This window comes from Macaca nemestrina, chromosome 2 (genome assembly GCF_043159975.1).
Source record: "Macaca nemestrina isolate mMacNem1 chromosome 2, mMacNem.hap1, whole genome shotgun sequence".
NCBI classification, from domain to species: Eukaryota; Metazoa; Chordata; class Mammalia; order Primates; family Cercopithecidae; genus Macaca; species Macaca nemestrina.
The window spans coordinates 6,891,877-6,909,331 of NC_092126.1; the positions used below are offsets into that span (position 1 = coordinate 6,891,877).

The 17,455-nt window shown below is 36.3% G+C and overlaps 1 protein-coding gene across 5 annotated transcripts in view; it reads right to left on the reverse strand.

Moving 5' to 3' along the window:
* The window catches only part of LOC105470854 (coiled-coil domain containing 50), a 99,305-nt gene that overhangs the window by 50,369 nt on the left and 31,481 nt on the right, over nt 1-17,455 (reverse strand). The gene's annotated exons all lie outside the window — the stretch shown is intronic.

Sequence of the window (17,455 nt, forward strand, 5' to 3'; positions counted from 1 at the left end):
TCCTAGTTTCCTCAAATACTTCTAAATTTCAGTCCCTGTTCATAAAAAGATGCCAATTATCACTTCATTAAAATTATAGATACATTATCAGAAAGGGTTTTAATAGTTGTCAAATTCAGTCTTATCTTGTCCAAGCAATCATCTGGACTCCTTTTAAATGTTTCAGCCACTGGAAACCCCCTTTACTTTAAAACACAGCCCATTTTTCTGATAACCAGAAGTAAAACTGTCTTCGAAAGGACAAAATCTGCCAACCTCTGGTGATTAGGTTCCTAGTTCCAGCCTCAAAGCACTCACATTCTCCAGAGTATATGTAGGTGTTTTGTAGAAACAACTGATATTCTGACGTCTGTTGGATAACTATCCATGTAGCATATCATATGGGTTAATGCACAGGTTAAGTCCCAAATGTACTCTCCATGTTATAGGCTGAGTCTAGGGCTGATCTTATGCCTCCCTATAGTATACCCTGACTATAGCTGAAATACTTGACTATTCAATTTAAATTTAGAAGGTACTAGAAAGGATAATTAAAATTCTAACATTAACAATATACTATGGGATTACAATGTAGCTTATCTTCCTTTTTAAACACTTCTGTTTTTTCCAATTCGTCTTCCATGAAGGAGAACCTGATAATCCTCTTCAAACAATTTCATAATAAAGACAGATACATGTTTTTATTCTAATATAAGCATCTAAACAGTAAATATAAGAAATATTTACGAGGAAGAAAATCAGTAGTAGTAGCAATTTTATTGATTCATTTCATAATGCTCCTTTGAACGTTAACAAAAGTAAAGCCCACATGTGGTCCCAAATTTGTCAACAATATTCCTGAGCAGCAATGTAAGGAGAGAAATAGGAAAAGTTGTTCAGTTTTCATTATCAGAATGGAGAAATTATACCAGCTCTTCACTGCAAAGAAATGTTTTATTAGTATCAACTGTACAAGTAAATTCAGTTATCATGTAGCAACTTAAAATAGGGAGCACTAAATTCTATAATAGCATCATCGATAGTTTTACAAGAGGGGTAGTAAGTATAAGTTTTAACTGTGTGCCAACAACACATGCACACTTCAATAAACACACTGCAAAGAATCATTTTGAAAAGTAAAACTACTGAGTGAATCCCAACATTTCATTCTCACGCAATGTATCAAAGTATGTTCCTGAGTTACATTTTTTCTAATCCCCTAAATTCAAAGTTAAATGAAAACCCCAGTAACCCAAACCACTTGTTTGGCAAACAGATGCGTTATAGCTAACCGCAGATACACCAGATTGCAGGCAAGTGGGTTTTGAAAATGCTGAGATGATGTAAGTCCTCACATCAGAAGTACCACTTTAGTATCACAGACCATCTACATCATTATCAGCGACCACAGAGTAAATGGGTAACTTACTGGGAAAGAGAAAATGGCTGAGTCAGAATTTCCATCTGACAGGACAAATGATCTGGAGTGAGAGGAACAGTGAAAAAGCAGGGGAAAGGTAGCAAGGTAGAAATAGAGCAGTCTTTACTTATATTGGTTAAACTGTCGAACACAGATAAAACTTGCCATATAAGGTTTATCTGATTCGGCTACCATAAATGATGTTTAAAATGCCCACAAACACGGACAACCTCACAAGCGTCCTGTGTTAAAGGAATCAACTGTATGGACTGGTGCTTTGAATCCAAAACCTTTTTTTTTTTTTTGGTGGGAGTAACAAAACAGAAGCTACCCAAGAAAAGTTAAGACTCAGACCTTGTCTGTTCTTAGAAGATGCTGACGCAGGTATTAACAGAAAGCACTCAAGTTAAGCTTCCTTTCTTCTCAAGAAACATCCCATAACCTCAAAATGAGCTCAATCAGGAGGTCATTTATTCTGAGTGCCCAACAAATTGATTCCTGGGCTCTGTCTTTCTATTCCCACCACGCAGTCACTAAGGTTCTCTTCAAAACCCCAAATGATGTGCATTCCTCACAGTCTAATGCTCAATGGAACATCTGTTAGAAATGGCATCCTGGTCGGGCATGGTGGCTCATGCCTGCAATCCCAGCACTTTGGGACTCCGAGGCGGGCAGATTGCCTGAGCTCCCAAGTTCAAGACCAGCCTGGACAACAGGTGAAACCTCATCTTCACTAAAATACAAAAAATTAGCCAGGCATGGCAGCATGCACCTGTAGTCCCAGCTACTCAGGAGGCTGAGGCAGGAGAATTGCTTGAACCCGGGAGTCGGAGGTTGTAGTGAGACGAGATCGTGCCACTGCAATCCAGCCTGGGTGACAGAGCAAGACTCTGTCTCCAAAAACAAACAAACAGAAATGACATCCTTAAACTGAACCAAAATCAATATGTTCTACCAATCCAACATCATTCTATCCTTTAGTGTCACAAACAATTGTTTCACACTATATATGGTAGCCACTAATCATATGTAACTGTTACATTAATATAAATTTAATTTTTAAAGTTCAGCTCTCCTCAGTTTCACTAATCATATTCCTAGTGCTAAATAGCCATACGGGGCTGGTGGCTACTACTCTGGACAGTGCAGAATACAGAACGTTTCCATCATCACAGATGTTCTGTTAGATAGCACTGCTCTAGACGATAATCACAACGTGACAGTACGAAAGAACTAATTTAGACAACTGGACCACTCAGTGAACCTAAATTAAGAGACTTCACAGCATTTAAAACCATTTTAACCTTCTGTATGTGCATGCGTGCACAAGCATGTGAGCTTGCAAACACAATGATGTTATAATTTGCTTTGCCATTTCAGACAACCAAGGGTCTTGAGTTTATTACTGGTCTTGTGTCAGCCACTGATTTATCTTCAAAGTGCTTGTATATTTACATTTTTCCTATGCTGCTTCTTCCTCAGGCCTAACGTAATAGTTTTGCTAACCTCAGTAGAGTGAAAGGTTAAGAGCTGTCCTACATTTATCTAGCAACCATCGTGCAGATACAGTCACAGATACAAAGTGAACCAATTCCTGATTAGAATGTAAAGCGAACCAGGTATTCAACATAGTTAGAGGAGTTCAATTCTTGAAATACAACTGGTACTGAATAAACCCACCAAATCTCTAATACTTTACCGAACACTTACTGAAGTACCCTGGATTCCGATGAACAAATGTGAACATTTATGAATTTCGACTGGCCCTTAAAGTTAAACAAGTCACAACTGAAGAAACATTCTCCTAGATTTCTTGTCTCCCGTACCTTCTTTAAAAAACAACTGCATTTTACATGGTTGCTTTGCTTTAGAACAATACAGGAATATATGAACTTAGCAACTAAATAATTACTCTTAAAATCATAAAGATGAGTAAAAAGGAAGCACTTCTGCTATTTTTAAATTGTTCAGTTTACTTTTTAAATGGGTTTATAAAATTTCATAATTAAACATAAAGAGATGACTTAAAATTATACTTAGAGAAAGATGAAACTGTTATACAGTAGCTTCTGCAGTACACTGCACAGAACACTGGCTCTTTGAGATACTCAGTGAATATTTATTGCACAAGGAAGCAGCATGGTGTAACCAAGAGAACTCCTACTTTGATTCCAATCCTAGCTCTGTCACTTACCAACTAAATAATCTTAAACAAACTAACATCACTTATGTTTATGCCCCTATAATATGAGAGAAATAATAACCATCCTAAGTACAGTCATCCCTGGGTATACATGACAGGGACTGGTTCCAGAACCACAAAGATACCAAAATTGGTGCACACTCACGTCCTGCAGTTGGCCCTGCGGAACTCAGGTATATGAAAAGTACCTCAGTATATACAGGCCTTGCACCCCGCAAATACTGTATTTCTGATCTACACTTGATTGAAAAAAAATCTGTGTATAAAAGGACCCACACAGTTCAAACCCATATTGTTCAAAGGTCAACTGTACTTGAGCAATGCAGGAAATTTTAAAGCTACTTATCAATTATTCTCATGGAGGCAGTCAGATATTCTATGAAAAAAAAACAGGCCACTGATAGCCATGAGGCATCTTCAAAAGGGTAAATACCATTATATAAGCAGTAGTAGACAATGTTTTCCAAAGCAATTTTTCACAAAGCATATCCAGATAGTAAGAATTCATTTTTTTTTTCCCATGTATTCCTGAAGAAACTCCAACCTTCTGTTGCTTCACTATTTGAATGGCACTTTTCCTGGCACTTACACAAGCCCTCAAATGGTTTGGCAGCCAGTACTCTGTTTGCCTTAGCCTAGAAAGAAAAGCCACCCATCTCCCTAAACCTCTGTAGGATAAACCCGGTCACGCCCATTAAAACCCAAAGATCACTTCCAGCCCAACTTAAGTACAAGTTTACACCAGGGGAAGAAAACCCATTCTGGCTTATTGGCTTCATATGACAAAAGAGCTTCCTTAAGGACCAGCTACTGCGAGTTCTATTTATCCTTTGAGTCACATATTTCCATTTTCCAATTCTCTTTTGCAACTAGATACTTTGGCTAGCACATTCTTATTAGAATTAGTAAATTCATTTCAACTTTAAACAAATGAGAGCAATATTCAAAATTCCCCAACAACTTTACTTTAGATAGAATCACGGGATAAACGGGCATGGTAAAATAATTTCTTAAAATCTTGCTCCCATAAAGCAAACCACAATGCTCACAATGCCATTGTGATAACCATCTGTCAGAACTCTACACACATTTCTAGAAATCTTGGATTATGAAAATCATAAGGTAGGAACAGAAAACAAACGTGTACGTCTTGAAATTTCTGCAATTCCACTGTTAGGACACCACATGCTCAGTAACTGGCCATGTTCACTGACTAGAAATGTGTTTGTCTAAAAGATACCTTGAGACCATGGGTACATTCCCAGAATCAAATCAGTTTTATACAATCTAGAGGGACACTTCCACCGAAGATCAGGAGCTATGTCTTCCTAATTTTAATAAAAGTAAGTTTATGTTAAAATAATATTTCTTCCCCTGGAAATACAGTCTATACAGAATAAGGTGACCTCACAGTAGACTTGAGGAAGCCAGCCAGTGTTTCAAAGTACATCCAGAAAATCCCCACACAGGTAACAGGGTGTTACACATAGATTTTAAGAAGTGATTCTGTCAACGACTTTGGCTCTCCAAGTAGTTTCACAAGAGTGGGGTAATTTTTTTTAAGAAATAAATTTATATTCCCCTTATGGGTACTTAAGTTACACGTGAACTCTTGATAGTTCTCTATTCCCAACAAAGGCTGAAAACAAGCTAGCACTCTGAGAATAGAAAAGCAAAACCTTTTGCTGCCAGTCATACTGAGAGACTCCAGTGAGGAGGATGCTAAGACTTCAATAATATACAAATAAACAGAATATACAGAGCAACAACCTGGATCTGTTTTGAATTTTGCTAAGTGTTTAAGAAGTACTTACGAGTATTTTGAGTCCGGATCAGGACTCAAATACTGCTTACTTACAGGCTAAAAGACCTTGGACAAGTATTTAATTTCTTTGAACCTCAGGTTCCTCATCTGTAAAATAAGGATCAATGTTGTGAGGACTAAATTAGATAAGGTATGTGAAGGGCCAAAGAAAGCATCTGCTACTCACTAAGCAGCAGCTCAATAAATAGAGCCTATTATTGGCCTCATCAAAGTTAATAAATCCTTGTAATTAGTTATTTTCTATTAGGTATTAGTTCTAGTGAGGTCCCACTAAGTCACTGATTAACACAGATCTAGTCACTTGTTTAGTACAAAATCTGTGCTGGAATATGCAGTGAGTACTTGCTCTTAGGAATCTGCAGAAATGATCCCAGTGCAGGCTAAGGTGGGAGGATCACTTGAGGCCAGGAGTTCAAGATCAGCCTGGGCAACATAGTGAGACCCTAACTCTACAAAACAAACAAAAAGAAATTAATTATCCAGGAATGGTGGTATGGGCCTGAAGTCCTAGCTACTCAGAAGGCTGAGGCAGAAGGATCACTTGAGCCCAGGAGCTTCAGGCTACAGTGAGCTATGACTGCACCACTGTACACCACCCTGGACAACAGAGTGAAACCCTGTCTCTGGAAGAAAAAGAAATAGAATCTGAAGCAATGTTTCCTGGCAAGGAATAACAATATAATCAATAGCTTACTGCACGTCTAAAGCTCTTTCTAACCTCATATGTCCACCTGAGGGAGAACATGTTCCCTATACACATTGTCCACCTGAGTTACGCGGAAATCAGAATGTCTAAAATGTTTAATAAGCTCCGCCACTCCAAACTTTTTCAGCTGAATGTCCAAGATTAGAAAGTTGAATTCTATGTGAAAATTATATAATTATAGTTTACTGAAATAGAAGAATCATCAAATTATCACCATCAAGAAGGGTATGAAGGAAAACTGTTGAGTAGAAGTGTAGCCGGCCAAAATCTAACCAGCATATTAACATGCAGATTAAAACTTTTTGGCATAGCTAAATCTAAATGTAGTTTCCTAATTCTGTATTTTGAGTTGCTGTAGTAAAAGCTTTCTGCTACATCTCCATGACACTTTAGCATCTTAAATGTAATATAGATTTACTTGCCCAATTTACAGAAATATAAGGACTTTATCATAATATATAAGGCAAAAGTAAATTATAGTATAAAGAGCCCTCTTAATTCCAGATACCTGTCAGAGTTTTAGTCTTGGCTCTGTCAGTAGCTTATCAAGTGAATGAACTTTGACAAGTCACTTTCCAAATCAGAGCCTCATGTCCTGACCTGTGAGGAGACAGATTAAATTACCTCTTAAGAATCTATCCAACTTAAAAATAAGGTAGAATGAAATGTAGTTGATTTGGTGTTAGTGATAGACATTTGTCTCTTGGATACAAGTATTACACATCATGTAAAAATGTAATAATTAAAGCCTATTCATCTAGCGTAATTGCCATGCTAACTTTCACCTACACCAAATACTGCTTTCTTCATTGTTGTTGATTTCACTATTTCTAGCATCCAAGATAACAAATACCTGCTTCTATCCATCTGTATAGTATATTTAACCATAAATTTTAATCTTTTGTTCAATCTGGCGCCTTTTAAAAAGATGAGCTTTTCCTGTTTCAACTAACAGTTTTCACAGGGTCTTCACCATCAGAGTAAAAGGAGACCATGTTATCAGTCACTAACTGTCCAATGAATATAAATGTGGACTGTGACATTTACTAAAAGGTTTTCCTGGGGCCAGATGATCAGAGTACAGCCTGGGAAAGTCAACACTTTCCATATTCAGAAGGCTTCTTGAAGATCAGCAAATATTTTATGTTCATCTGGAACGTGTTCTAAATGCCCTAGATTTCTCTACGATTGCTACTGAAATTGGCTTCAGTACAACCTACAGTTTGCTTGGTTAATACGTAATAACCTCTGCAGAGGAAATGAAAGAAAATCAGGGGCAGCCTGTATCTGTGAACAGGAAGACGAGCTGTCCAAATCCTTTTCTGCTATAAAGGAATCACTTGCCTCACTTGTTTCATATGGAGTCAAAATTATTTAGATGGTTCAGAAAATTTTGTATCATAACTCCCTTGAAGCATACATTTGTTTTTCATAGCACTGCATATTTTTAACCAGTGTTAACTTCTAATACACCATATGAACCTGAAAGAGACCATTCTAAAATAAGTACAAATTGAACATATCATCCCCAAAGCAAAAAGGCTTCAGCTCATTCTTTTGCTCATGCTCTCTCCCCTTTTCAATATAAACCAAGACAAGTTTGCAATCTGTACATTCATTGTTTCCAACCCAAAACTTTCAGATTCTTCACAATTGTCTCCCCTTATATCAAGAATTTTAAAAATACACGCTATGTTCGACTTGTTTAAACTGTGTAAGAGTCTTCCCCCCTTTATCTAAAAATGAATCTAAAAGAGAAAATAGCACACATAAAAATTCTGATGGAGCCCAATACTATCTAAGAAACTAACTGAATACTCTAGTAAGAGCAACAAAATGACAATATCACTTTACTAGAACGTGTACAAAGATTACTAGGGTCTTACAGAACTAAAATTAATCCTTAAACAAGGAAGACTGTTGCCTCCAAAGGAGACTACTCTGACTTCAGGAGTTGTCCATCGCAACACCAATCAACTTCCTACAGAAATTTGAGAGCTGGACCAACTCACACAACAAAAAACAAAAGACTTGCTCCTTGTCCTGGCCTCCTATGCCAGGGAATTCATGCAAATGATCATAGCTCTTACTCTCATGTCATTAATTCGGTTACCTCGAATAGCGTGCTCACTGAGAACAAATTATCGGATATTTCCTAAGTTTTCTGGAATAGCTCCTATGTGTGAGGACCTTTAAGAAACACCGAGATCAGTCAGCGATCAGCTTCCTCTTGAGAGAAATAGCAGCCTGATACACAGCATGAAGACATGTTGCTTAAGGAAGTAAATACTTAAGGGAGGGCTGGAGAGATACACAGGAAAGAAGCAGGAGACTTTACAGAGAAACGGCATTTGAGCGAGGCCAGGGGTTGGAGGTAGGACAGAAGTAGGATATATGTGGACACTGAAGAAGGAAATTCTAGATAGACAGTTAATAGGGCTCACAGGATCAATGGTGTGGAAGATAGCAAAGTGGAATTATTTACAGGTCAACTTGAACAGTAACATCCAAAGAAAATGTATACTCCTGCATTTTACAAAATGTTTCCATATCCAGTTCTTCAGTTAATTCCCAAAGCACATTAAATACTATCTCCAATGAACAGATAACGAAACTGGAGCTCAGAGATACTGTCTTCTCCGAGTTCTTACAGCTAATAAGTAGTAAAGAAGAGATGTGAAACCAGGTCTTACAAATCCACATTCAAAGTACTTCCCTTTACAAACAAGTTACTCAGTTGAACTTGAATTTTATACTCTAAGATAGATTTCAATATGCATAAATTATTTAATGTATTGGTAAACTAAAGAAAATACTGCAAAATAATTCTGGGAGGAGCTCAATTACTGAAAAGATGCATAACAGAAATGCAGAGAGTAAAAAGGTGGCCTGTTACACTTCTATTTAAAACGTAAATGAATGCCAAGTAGGAGGAATCAGAAATGTGTCCATTTCTTACCTTCCTTCAATTGCACAAATAGGTTCAACATCTGTTCCCCACATTTTTGGGGAATACATAGAGGAACCTATAAATTGGGAACCAAAAAAAAAGCTATCCAAATAGAATTCTGATAAACTCTGTGACTACTAAATACGAATAAATAAAATCCCGATGATTTCAACTACATTCTATAGGGCAGATTATATGTTTCATTTAGTAATCAATTATGAAATAGAAAATAAATTAAGAACCTCAAGACAGTCTATGGAAGACAGGTACCCTTTGGGTTTTAAAAGCCAATTAAAACTTTATATTTGCATAGTCAGAAAGTTCTGTAACAGTGACTTTGCTCAGTCATCATATCCAACTTCCTGTGGTATTTCAGCAAAGTCCCCTTCACTTGGGTGGTCACCAAAATACACCTATTCTGTTGAAATTATTAGACTCATCTCTCTTTACTCACAAAGTATCTAGGCTTGGCTTGTAAATTATTTGGTGACCCTGCCTTTAAGTCCCAATAGTCATTCTACTTTGGGGAGTTTGGGTGCCACGGAAACCAAATTCCTGGAATTCAGGGGTTAGCACAGTACAACTCCCTAACCATTGTCTCCACTTACAGTCTGTCCCCTTTAACATACACACATAGGCAAAATGATCTTTCAAAGATTCGCTCTATGGAGCTTCAATGGGGAAACTATAAAAAGAAGGAACGATTTGTGGATACACCAAAGACCAATGTGAAATAATGAGGTCTGACCAGAGAATGCTGGGAAAAGAACAGAAGCAAACATGTCAACTTAGAATCCAGCAATCACTGACAGAATTGAAAGTATTTTCTAGGAAAAGCCAGAAAGCGATCTATAAATGTAGTCATTGAGCATGAATAGCCCTTTCCTAAACAGCTACTGGTCCAGATATTAAGGCAAACTCAAGATGTACAGATGGGAAGAACGTGGAACATTAAGTGAGCCTCTATCTTTCTCTTTCTTTTATGTCAGGAATTCCATCTAGACAAAAAGAGTCTTTCACAGTATTTGTCAACTCTTATATGCTATATTTACACAGACCTTCATAACATAAAAAGAAAAATCTAATATTTTCAAAGTATTTGGTGGGAAGATGCTACTCAAAAATTAGTGAATATAATACTTAAAGTCAATCATGGACTTCTCCATAGTCAATAAACAAAACAGAATTTGTTGCTGATGGGGAAGCAGTGAAGAGGGAAAGATATCCTTATAAGTCATTCACAGTTTTACTGTATGCAGTTAAAACTCCTGAAGTTAATGGAAAATGACTAAGCCTTTATGACTCATTGGAAAAACAAAAGCCAAAAAAGTCCAGGGGAGACTCCCCTGGTATTTGGTCACCGAGGAGCTGTATCAGGACTGGAAATGCTCATCAGGCAAGACGAAAAATCTGGTGATATATCAGCCTAGGTACCTCTGATACAAGTCTCTAAAAAGATGAAATGATACTTCATTCACACAAATATCTGTAATAAGTTTTATATAGGGCCAATAATGTAAGCTAAAAAAATAAAATAAAATAAGCAAACATTTTAAGGTGGTTGAATCTGTTGAATACTCATGAACTTCTGAAAGCCCCACACACCCTTACTCAGAGCTGGCATACGGCATAATCTTATTTTACATAAGATTTCTACCTACATTTGATTTTGAAAGTCCCTAGAAATTTACCGGGAGTGTAATTTTTTTCTTCTTAGAAAAAGAGGCTGGATGCAGTGGCTCATGCTTGTAATCCCAGCACTTCGGGAGGCCGAGATGGGTGGATCATGAGGTCAGGGGTTTGAGACCAGCCTGGCCAACACAGTGAAACCCTGTCTCTACTAAAAATACAAAACTTAGCTGGGCGTAGTGGCAGGCGCCTGTAATCCCAGCTACTTGGGAGGCTGAGGCAGGAGAATCGCTAGAACCTGGGAGGCGGAGGTTGCTGTGAGCAGAGATCACGCCACTGCCCTTCAGCCTGGGCGACAGAGCTAGACACCATCTCAAAAAAAAAGAGAGAGAAAGAAAAATGATTTAAGTCTGTACTTTTTGAAGTCACTTCAAAAATTAAATAGGCTGTCATAAGCATTCAATCAACAATAATTCCCAAGGGCATCATTATATTAAAGCAAAGTTATGATAAACAGTGTTTAGACCGATAAATGAACTGTCCAAAAAAGGTTAAATAAGAAAGTTTTTTGAAAGTTTCATTGAAAATGGCTCCAAAACAAATCTTTTTTTTTTTTTTCCTGTCTAGTACCAGGTCGCAAAAAATTTAAGCTTTGCCAATCATGTGGTCTCTGCTACAACTACTCATCTCTGCCTCTATAGTATGTAAGTAGACTGACTTACAGACACTGAAATTTAAATTTCATGTAATTTTCACATCACAAAACATTTTTTTGAATCATTAAAAAATATAAAAGCCATCCTGAACTACCTTGCTATATAAAACAAGTGGCAGCAGTTTGTAGGTCCCTGCAACAAATTCCAACTACGAGAGAGGATTACTGCTCATTCTTTATCAGATAAATGAGCTGTCACTGCAAAAAATTAGGAGAAGATCCCTGTATTGAGGTGGCCACAGTATATTCATTCTGTATTTTCCAAATGCCAGTGCATAAGTCTGAGTACATAGTCTGTGTATAAAAACTACAGATTCCTGAAACCATCTCTAAGAGATTTAGCTAATATCAACTAGGGCTAGGAAGGTGTTTACATCCCCCGTATCATTCTGATATTGAATTAAGGTTTTTAAAACCACGGACATGGGCAAACTGTGTATCTAATAAGAACTGTATCCAGAATATGTAAAGAACATCCAAATTCAATAATAAGAAAACAGTCTATTTTAAAATGAGCTAAAATTTGAAACAAACACTTCAACAAATAAGAAAGCAAATCAGCACAAGAAAAAAGGTACAACATCATGAGTCATTAGGGAAATACAAATTAAAGCCACAATAAGATATAACACACCTGTTAAAATGGTTAAAATTTAAAAAATTAAGTGGGCCCTGAAAATATCAAATGCCAGCAAGGATGCAGAACAACTGGAGCTCACATAGCTTGCTGGTGGGAATGCAAAATGGTACAGCCATTTTGAAAAACAGTTTGACAATTTTAACATGCACTCGCCATATAACCCGGAAAGTCCATTCAAGGGAAACAAAAACTTATGTTCAAATACACACGCACACAGATACAAAAAAAAATTTGTACACAAATGTTGAGAGTGACTTTACTGACATCCACCAAAACTGAAAACAACTCAAATGTTCTTCAATGAGTGAATGGATAAACAGTATGTTTGCGGAGACTCAAAAAACTACTTACTATATGATCATATTTATATAACATTTTTGACAAGGCAAAACTACAAGGGCAGAAAACACATCAGTGGCCGGTGGGGGCATGAAACAGGGGTTGAGAAGTTTCGGGGTTAGGAGCTGTTCTGTATCTTGATTGTTGTGGTGGTTCCAAGACTACACATTTGTCAAAACTCAGAACTACACACTAAAAAAGAAGGAATTTTTACTGTATGTAAATGATTCACTGAACTTGACTAAAACGACAAAGAAAAAGCAAAGAACCACTGATAAATAAACAAGACTGGTAATACACTGGTTCTGGTTTATTAGAAAGTCTTCACTGTTTTGTTTTTTTTTTCCTTTTTCTCAATGTAGGCTAACAACTATTATACGCAAACACACTTAATGTATGTGTGTATGCTTTTTTAACGAAATAACAAAAGGAAATAATGATTGTTTTCTGCTTAACAGTCCTTTTAAAAGTAACATCTGAGAACACTTGTGCTGGTTTTTAAATTCAAACACCTGGAACATTCTAGAATCAAACATCTAAGTAATCCCCAAAGTCTTTCTAAATATAAAAACTAATTATCCTTCGTGGGTCTTATCTAAGATCTAGGTTATCCTGGTTTTACATTTTTGAAGCACAGGACCCCTTTAAATGAGTCACCAGTTAAAAACATTAATCCAATGGCACTTCCAGTGGCTATCTCTGAAAGAGCAAATATAGTTGTTTTAATGTTTGTTTTCTCCTCTATGGGTCAAAGCGATTCGTTTCTAAATATGCTTCTGTACTTGGAGAACCGGGATTTCAAGCAGCATTTGCTTAGGTTTGGTGGTCTCCATAACTGTTTTCTTTATGAATGGTAGAGTATCACATGCTTTTTGTCACTGAGGAAAAATTCACTTATCTCAACAAAAACTGTTATGTCCCTAACAAGGGCTGAGGAAAGACCATGGCCAACGACTTTATTTCTCCAATACGTTTAATTTTAGAGTTTCTACCTTTAAATATTAGCCTCTTTAGAATGAACATACCAGAGAAGACATGCATTTTTGCAAGATTTTTCAGGTAGAAAAAACAGTGAGGCAAAAGTGTGACTTCCTATAGTTCACTCAGTAATTCATTTGCTGAATCAAAAATAAAAGCTGTAAAAAATTTTAATTAAACCTGTGTTAACTCAGCATCCATATGATACATTACCCTTAAAATAACTATCCTCAGAAAAAGTCTTATTATTTTCACTCTACTATCTTAAACATATGGCATATCACATAAATGAAACACATCAGAAATGAATCTTATGCATCTACAGAGTAATTTAAAAGAAAGAAGGGGAAGAGAGGGAAGAAGGAAAAGGAAAAGAGAAGGTAGGTAAAAAGAAAAGGAGGGAAGAATAAGCTGTATAAGTAACTACTCACAGTTCTAAACTTTTCTAATTCTAGGCCCCAACGTGCCAATTCCTATCTACTCATCCTCGGTGGTCTAATACAGCTCACTTGCCCGCCCTGACCCTCAGATTTTCATCTGGAAAACAAGGAAGTTGGCCTAGAACAGTGTTTTTTAAGGCTTTCTACTCTGAAATCTCTTTTTAAAGTACCAATTAACTATGGTTTCCCACGTGTGAGCTGTCCGTTAAGTACCTGTTAGTTTAAAAATATATGTATTTTACAAATTAACCATTACATCCATTTGAAAATTCCCTTGGTCATTCAAAAATATTGCAAGTCTACATATGGCAATGAACTATTTTCTTCCCTTTTGTGAAAGCCATTTTTGGTGCACATATGAATTCAGAAAGTTCTCTCAACAACTCCATGCATTCCATACCCCAGCAAAGATCATGTTCATGTGCCACGGAAAATGTTTTTTATTGTGGAAATACCCTCAACACAACGCGGGGCACACAGCAGATATGCAAATCATGTAAGATTCCTTCCTGCTCCCAAACTGAGCGATACTGCTTTGCACTTAGAACAAAAAATTAAACCTCTTACTCAAGGAAAAATCAAAAACAAAAACCAGCATTTAGAAAATTTTACTAAAATTCTATTCTTAATGATTATCTCCAAAGTCAGAAGAGAAAGCAACAAATTACTTTCCTTAATTTTTCTATGTAATACATATCTATGCTGAATGAATTCTACTTATAAGACATACCCATAAAAAATTAGAAAAAATATCCAAGTTTTTATAAATTTCATGCTGGTATAAATGATAAGTGATACACATGGTTTAAAAGGTATTATCTCTGCCTTTTAAAAGCTTATACTCTGAAAAAGAATACAAAATAATTATGCCAGAGATAAGATTCCTAAACCAACAGAGAATAATAATGTATTCATCAATTCACTCATTCATTTATTCACACATGCAAATATTTACTGAATAGTTGCTGACTACATAAAAGACCTTCATCCAAATGAGGGTAAAGCAAGATAACTAAGACACAAAACTCCTAGCTCAAAGAAACCCAGCCAGGGTCTCATTAAAAAGCAACAACCAAAACAAAAACTGTTACGGAATTTTGAAAAACAGGGAAAGTGAGTTTGCCCTGTAGCCAGATATACGTACATCTCATGGACACTGCCATCTGTTTAGATGCCTAGTGTGCATGTAATAAGCTTTAAATTTCTTAGACTACTGGGTTAACTGACTGTACCAGACATAATCTTATGTCTTTCCCCCTTGAAGTTCTGGATGTATGCCATTAACTTAATTTACCATATTTTGCCACTGGAGTGTCCTGAACCTAAAATAAATGAGTGCTTTTTAGGTATGTCTCCTTTTACAGACATTTCTAAAAATGTATTAAATTGTACCTTTCGCTAAAGAAAAAGGATTTGCTCCCAGAATAGCTAGCTACCTGTACTTCAAGAAGTAAGTCACTCCTAGGTAAACTGATTTCAGATGTTAAGCAGACACATGCACACCAATACACACAGTGTTCACCAACTTTGAGCCAGCAGAACTTTCCACCTAAAGAATAGAACATAAAAAACGAGATTGAGAGAACTGCTGTAAGGAAAGAAAAATAAAGATTAACACTTGGAGAAAACAGGAGAGGCTGAAAGCATGCACTGCATGGCTAAAAGTGGTAAAGCTCTAATGCTTAAGAAATTGGAAAGAAGTTGATGAAATGCCAAAATGTCTAGAAAGGCTTCGATCAACACCTTGGTTAGAGAGGGCTAAATGGCAAAATTATGGCAAGTGGACAATTCACTTACCCACACAGGAACTTGGAGAGCAAAAGTAAAGTAGGGAGTCTTGATTACTGGTTCAGAAAAGAAAAATTCAAAGAAGCAACCAAAAGTGACCCCCCCAAAAATGTAAGTTTGTCAAGTGATTAAAAGTGTTCATTTTTAGAAAAATATATTTTCAACTCTGAACTCTAAACTAAGAAACTTTCAGAATATTATTGAAACATGACTGTTCCTTTCCCTAACATTCGCAAATTGCATTTTGCATTTCAGTTATAGATCTACTGAAGTTTAAAATGGCTGGAAATTATTTCAAATCTAGAACCTCAAATGTTTCAGAAGAAATAGAGTATTATTCCTGAATATTGGCAACAGTGTTTTCCATTACAAAAAGTATATAGATGTTCCAAACATACTTTTAACTAGAAAAAAAAGGATGTGCTGACACTTAGTTGACTTGATTCTTTTCACCTACATATGAACTCAACCATTTCCCTTCGTCTCCCAGTTTAAGAGATTTAACAAGGTATAAATACTACCATAGATGTGCGTGTGTATTTTCAAAAAGTCTGTCCAAATGATGAGTATTTTTGACTTCCTTAAAAACTAAGTAAGCAAGCATTAGATTTCAACCTAGGAAAGATTTTTAAATATCCCCTTACCCTAATGTCAGCTGCTACCCACGACCTCTATTGAAATGTTCACAACAAAAGGTCACAGGGTGCTCCATCCCCTCCTAAACAGCAATGGAAAGGGGCACACATTCACTACACTATTTTATTCGTAATCTCTATTGAAATATACCCCACGATACCAACTTGAATATAAATTGTAATTGTATATAAATCTACCAAAAGTTTAAATTAAGGAGTAAACAAATACAGGAATTTTTTTGAATGGGCTTCAAATATCTACATCAGAATATTAAACTAATTACTACTACTAACACTTCTCAAATACAGTTGGAGTTTCAGTATTACCACAGTCTCAATGTTTGCGCATGTTTTACCCTATCAGGGGAACCAGCTTCATTTTAATTAGGATAAAGACACTGTTAGGGAGTAACTGGGCCATAATTAAGAGTCATATTAAGGAAGGATACACTTTATTTGACTTGAACACTTCTCAGATCAAAAACTTCACCACCATTAATAGGACATTCCTAGGATAATACATCATTTTCTTTGATGATCTTGGAACCAGAAAAGTCAGATATTTACAAAGACAGTGATCTCATCAATTCCTGACCATCTTCAAAAGTAAGAAATATTTAATTCTAACTTAATGAAAGAGCCACACTAAATTTCCTTACCAATTTACCAGATTACATAAAAGAGATCGCCAAACACCGTATTACGCAAAATGAAAGCTAATTTAAATGTATTAGACTCTAGAGTGTGGAAATAGGAAAATCTTGCATTTTTAGATGGAAGCTATTTGTGGAACTCCTTGAGAAACAATACGTTAAAATAAATCATTCGTGTCTTGGTAAGAAATCAGAAGACCTAAGAGTAATACAAATGTATATAAACAGTTTTATGTTTTTTCCAGGTCACTCAAATTAATAGGGGATTGGATAAAATCATAGCACTATATGATTAATACTATTCATACCAGGTTTTGTTTGAACTCCAATTTTCATTCTACTCATCATGCACTACACACTGCACAAGGATCACTCTTTCTCTAGAGACAAACCCAACCCAAACGCACACAAAAAAACCCCTTATATCCAAAAGCAAAGGGTAACCAGACAATCTCTAAGATAAGAACTCTCAAAGTATTGATCTGCCTTTCCTATCACTCAGGCTCCTCAGTCTTGACAGCAGAGTGAAAACTGTTTTCCACAGGTGAAAGCCCT